Source organism: Artemia franciscana, chromosome 3 (genome assembly GCF_032884065.1).
Source record: "Artemia franciscana chromosome 3, ASM3288406v1, whole genome shotgun sequence".
NCBI lineage: Eukaryota > Metazoa > Arthropoda > Branchiopoda > Anostraca > Artemiidae > Artemia > Artemia franciscana.
This window is the reverse complement of record NC_088865.1, coordinates 29443575-29449574: the sequence shown is the minus strand read 5'-3', so window position 1 is coordinate 29449574 and position 6000 is coordinate 29443575. Positions and strand designations below refer to the sequence as shown.

The window sequence follows — 6000 nt, the reverse complement described above, 5'->3', positions numbered from 1 at the left end:
CCCAAAATAGGTCTGTCGAAACTGTTTTTGAAACATAACCACAATATCACTTTTCCTTCATGGCATCCCCTTCTTAAAAGGGGATGCTTAAAGTTAAAAGTATACAATAGTTGTTTGTGTATAGTAAGTGCTCTTCATTAATTGTTTTGATAAACATAGTTATGTATTTATTTTAATTTTCTCTATCTTGTACTCCGTCCCTATGAACTATCCCTAGCTATAAGAACAACAAGCAGTTTGCACGAATACAAAGAAACAATATTTTATTGATTAAATTTATATTAAAATATAAAATAAAAAAATGTTCTTGTATGTTGAGTCAGGAAGAGGTTCTTTGCAGGAGCAGAAGCCACATAATTGCACAGCTTCAATGAGCAGTAAATTCGTTAGGTGAAGGATGAGCAAAAAAGAAAATCGATTAAAAATTTTTTTAAGGGTTCTATTTTTTTTAGTAAAATATAAAAAGAAGAGCAAAAAAATATAAGCGACTTTTACTGAGATTCTATTTAACTTGAGGTTTAGAACCCTTGTTTTTTTTTTTTTAACTTTAAAATTATAAGAAACCAGTTCTGCTGCACTGTCTTTTTATGTAAAAATAAGCGTCTATACACAAAAAGACGAATGCAACAGAAAACAGGCTTATACAGAGTTTTAATGCCACAAATTTACTGCCCAGCTACTTCATTATCTAGAAAAGAAAAGGAAAGTCAATCATTTGCAGACAATAGACAATATGTTTTTCCGAACTAAAAAATTTATAAAAGGATAAATTTTGAAGACTGGCTAAATACATTACAAGAGCGAAAGCCTAAAGATGGTTGCGATCTCTAGTCAAGACCTTTTTTCTTCACATGTAATTATGCTTGCTATTAACAAATCCTTTTAGACTTTCCTGGAACATTTTGTGATACAGGAAAAGCACAGATACAAACGTGTTCATTAAAACTGAATTAGTCAATACAAGAGAATATGCTAAATGTGAAAATGAGCTCTACCTAAGGAGGGGCGGGGGTAGCATGGATTAGTTTTTGGCGCGAAAGAAATTTGCTGGGCAAAACCTTTCATGGGTAGATAAGGTGTGATTTAAAAAAATTACATTTTCTAAGAGCCATTTTCTAATCATAAGAATATATGTGCATCCAGGTAGTCAAAAGAGCACATCTCCAATATCTTAGTAATTTCTAAGGGTATTAAGTTGAAACCTTGAATCATTGGTGAGGAGGGTGTCGAACAAAATCAAAGTATACTATATACACCTAAGTAGTCGAAAGGGCGCGTCTGCAAAATATCAAGAGCGGCTAAGATTATTTAGTAGACGCTTTCAGAGGATGCTGGGGGAGGATTCTAAACTAAATCGAAAGACACTCTGTGCATCCATTTCGTCAAAATGATGAACCTATAATATAACAAGAATCGCTTAAAGGTGATATAATATAACAAGAATTGCTTAAAGTATTAAGCTGAAACATTCGGTGCATGTTGAGATAAATCCCGAACAAATTGTCAAAAGACAGTATCCGCAACCTGTCACGAACAGCTTTTGATATCAAGTCTAACTTACAAGGAATGATCACAGAGCAAATTGAATTCAACGATAAGATACTACCTGCATTCAGGTTGAAAAAGGGGCATATCAAAAATATCTCAGCAACTTCTTAGGGTATTAAGGCGACTTTCAGATAATTGTACGGATGGTAGTGATCAAAATCAAAACGCACTATGTGCATCAAGGTTGCCAAAAAGATATATTACAAGTATCTCAGGAAGTTCCATGGACCACAGTAGAAACTTTCAGGGAATAAAAAAACATTCTACAACAAAGTCAAAAGCAACGGTGTACATAAAGGTAAAAAAGGGGCGCATTTATAATATTTCAGGAACAACTAACAGTAAAAACGCACTATGTGCATCAAGGTAGCCAAAAAGACATATTGACAGTATCTCAGGAAGTTCCATGGACCACAGTAGAAACTTTCAGGGAATAAACAAACATTGTATAACAAAGTCAAAAGCAACTGTGTACATAAAGGTAAAAAAAAACGGCACATTTATAATATTTCAGGAACAACTAACAGTAAAAACACACTATGTGCATCAAGGTTGCCAAAAAGACATATTGACAGTATCTCAGGAAGTTCCATGGACCACAGTAGAAACTTTCAGGGAATAAACAAGCATTGTACAACAAAGTCAAAAGCAACTGTGTACATAAAGGTAAAAAAAGGGCGCATTTATAATATTTCAGTAACAACTAACAGTATTAAATAAAATTTCGAGTGAATATCGAGAGCTATATTGAACTAATTCAGGAGACATTAAGTGCATTATGAATGTCAATATGGCATATATGCAATAACTCGGGAACATTTAAGAGTATTAAGTGGGAACTTTCACCGAAAATTGAGAGAAATGTTAAAATAAATCAAAAAAACACTCTGTCTTGAGGGAACTTGAGGGAATGCCGATGGGGATATTGAACTAAATCGGTGAAATGTATGAATCCAGGGTGTCAAAATGGTTCATCTGCAATACGGCAGGAACGGCTAAGATATTTGAAACTTTCTGTAAATATTGAAGGTGATGTTGAGCTAAATCAAATGACACTATCTCCATCCAGGACATCAGAATGAGACGTCTTCAATAGTTCATATACGGTTAATGGTATAGATTAACGCCTTAAGCGACCTAGCTGAAACTGTGAGGGAATATTGGACGGAAAGGACAAGTAGATACCAAATTTTGATTTGTTGACCAAAGGGAGCTCATCAGCGACAAAGAATGTTTGAAAAAAAAAAAAAAATGGTTGTATTGATTCTTAGTGTGAAATGTTCTCTTTTTTTGATCTCATTAAAATTTCAGGCCGTGAAGACACCTCAATAAAAGTTTCAGAACCAAGGGAATCGCAACTGGAAATAAATCTTGTAAGGGATTCTTCATCTCTTTTTTTTTTTTTCAACAAATTGGAACTATATTAGCTAATATACTAGCTCAAAATGCATCAATGTAAACAAACAAGCTATTAAAGCAAAATATAACACTCACAAAAAATTCCTACAACGAAGTGGTTGATCATTATTTGTCTATATCAAAGGTTGTAACAGTAGATACGACGGAACAGCTTCACCCCCCAAAAATTCCCAAAATTGTTCACATTTTTTAAAATACTAGTACCCGTACTCAACCATTTGTAGTTCTATAATATAGCTATTTTTAGAATTCCTAGCAAAATTTTGTCCAGAATATTAAGAGCAACCCAAAATCTTTTTGCTTTTATTCATCAATAAAAAAAAATACCAACAAAACTTACAGAAATTAATTTTTTTTAACTTAACAAACAGAAGATGTTTCAACAAAAGAAGTTTTTTTTTAAATAAGTATAGAACTAATTTAAACCAAAGGGGAGCAGAAGTAGTGAAAAAAAAGTCATGCTGCTCGGTTAGGTCTTATTCATTGACAACGATTGTTGCTCGTTATAAGTTTCAAGAAGAATTAATTGACTTTATTTCTGCTAGTCTTTGGCTTAATGCAGCTCTTTACTTTTCTATGAAAAACTGCTTTTTAGAAGATTTCTTAATTTAGTTTATGTTGGTTTGCCAAAATTTTGTCTTGATTGAGGTTCTCTATAATCTGAAATTTTAATTGAGCGTCTCCATGACTAAGTTTTAAAGCAGATTAGCATTAACAAAATAAGATTTTTGAGCTGTGGATGAATATAATCAATTTTTCTTCCAAAAATGATTGTCCTTGTTAAGGTCATCTTAATTTAGAAGTGCATCACACACCAGACCTAAATTTGCGCCTATTTTCGGCCGCAAAAAATCGATACCACAAAAATTAGTTTTAACTTTTTTTTCTATAGGGGTTCACTTACCTGGGGATAGGAAATAACATGGATACATATAGCTTGTTTTGACTTACATTGCTAATTCTCAGTGAATAAACTCTAATACCAAAGAGGATGAAAGTACCAAAACGTTTAGGCAGATTTGCGACAAAATCGGTTTAGCCCTTCTCTTCCCCTTTCCTCAAGTTAAAATTCAAGGTGTGTATGGTTCCTCACCCAAAAACAACTCCCTGAAAGTTCCAACTTGATCCCCCAAGCCTTTCCCATAATACTCAAAAAATGTTGTTTTGATCGCAAGGCATCACATAGTGTCTTTTGATTTATCTCAATATTTAACCGTAAATAGATTTTAAGTGCCAAAGCAGCGAATAGTGAAAAATATTTTGGCTTATTAGAGACAAAACATATTTACCGCCTATCCCTGGCAGAAAATCGTATGTCCCCTTGCCCCTTTTCTTTCATATCCAGTTTTATCCCACTAGCTGTTTCCAGGATATTACAGATAATATATTTTGACAGACTGAATGAACTTCGAGTTTAATTTAATTTAGCGCTACGCTCTACCCCAAACCATGACGACACGCATACTTCCCCCAGCCCCAAAACTCCCTGACAATTTCAACCTGATACCCCAAGCCATTCCCGAGCTATTACACATAGATCATTTGATAAGTATCTTTTGATTTACCTCACTACTTGACCTTAAATAAAGTATAAGTACCATAGTGTAATAGGAGCTAATAGCCCAAAATATTTGGGTGGATCGGAGACAATATTATTTACCCCTTTCCCCTCTCCTCAACATATGATTCCCCCCTCCTTTGCCCATATTCTCCATTCCTTTCTACAACAGCATCTTAATTCTCTCTCCCCAAATGTCAAAATATGATGTTCACTTGACATCCCCCAACACCCAACGAAAGTTTCAACTCAGACCCCCTAGCCATTTCCAAGATATTGTAGATACTCGTAATATGGAAACTCCGGTACTTGCATCATCTTTTGACTTACTCACGTAAGCGTTTCGTTTTCAGAGTAAACCCATGGGATGGGAACATTGGCCAAGCGATCTATCCTAAGAGCTTCTAGCTAGTCGGAAAACCCAGATCGAATATGGATGCCTTTTCTATCTGTGAGTAATTGGTGTTCCAAGTAATTAAGGGCCATGGCTCCTCGGCAGGTGTGGGCAACATCGGCCCTGAAGAAATGCATTTTACAACTACTCCCATGCACATCATGTTTTAAGCCGAATCATGAAAGATCCCGTAAAAACTAAAATGTCTTTATACTGTCTTACTGTTGATATTTCTAGAGCTTTCGACAATATTGTGCACTCCCAGGCTCTATTTTCCCTTGCGTCTTCAGGTGTTAATCCTTCCGTACTAAGTTTATTGTCTTCTTGGTATTCAAAGTCTAAAATTCAAGTTACCTGGAGCGTAATAAGCGTTATAAATCATGCACAAACCGTTGCGGTTGTAACAGCTTTTGTTTGGGGATATTTTTCCGTAAGCGAAGCGTAGGTTTTTCACGGCTTGATTCACTAGGGATGAACAAGTAGTGGAAAGTGTTGGGCCGAAACACAGACCAAGCCAACGAACTAAAGAAGAACATGGCAGAACTGCAGTCCCAGCAACAAATGGAGCGACCGCATAAGGGCTATTAAAACAAATAAACTCGCATTTAGACGCATTAACTGACAGTCCAATCTTAAATTCGAAACCCACGCAAACAAAAAACAAGCTTGGCAACTCTGAAAGAAAGAAAAAAAAACCTGTTAGAATGCCTACCTAAGCACTCGACGACAAGATTTTTAAACTGCTTCGTCAAGCGTTGCAACAAAATCTTTAATGATTTTTTGGTGTTGTGTCAACACCAGATAGAAAATCTGTAAGGACAAACTTTGGTTCAGCCCCCAGTGTAAGAACGCTATCTGAGCAAAGCGAAAGCTACACAAGCCATGGCTGCTTTCCAATCGCAAAGAGGACAAAATTGAATTGATCAGCACGCGCAATTATGCAGTTCATATGATTAGTCAATCCTGGTTTCAGCATAAAAAATCCTTTGTTATTCCTTTTCCTGATTTGCTTTCGCTCCGAAACCTTCCCACAAACATGAAAGTTCTCACATATTATACCTATCCTAAAGCCAGATGGGGA

General features: G+C 35.5%; 1 long non-coding RNA gene across 1 annotated transcript in view; it reads right to left on the bottom strand.

Moving 5' to 3' along the window:
* Positions 1–246: 246 nt before the first annotated feature.
* LOC136025133 (uncharacterized) overlaps positions 247–6000 on the bottom strand; it is a 35129-nt gene continuing 29375 nt past the window's right edge. Inside the window, exon 3 of the long non-coding RNA XR_010617016.1 lies at positions 247–688. This is a non-coding gene — a long non-coding RNA (uncharacterized LOC136025133). The remainder of the gene's footprint in view (positions 689–6000) is intronic.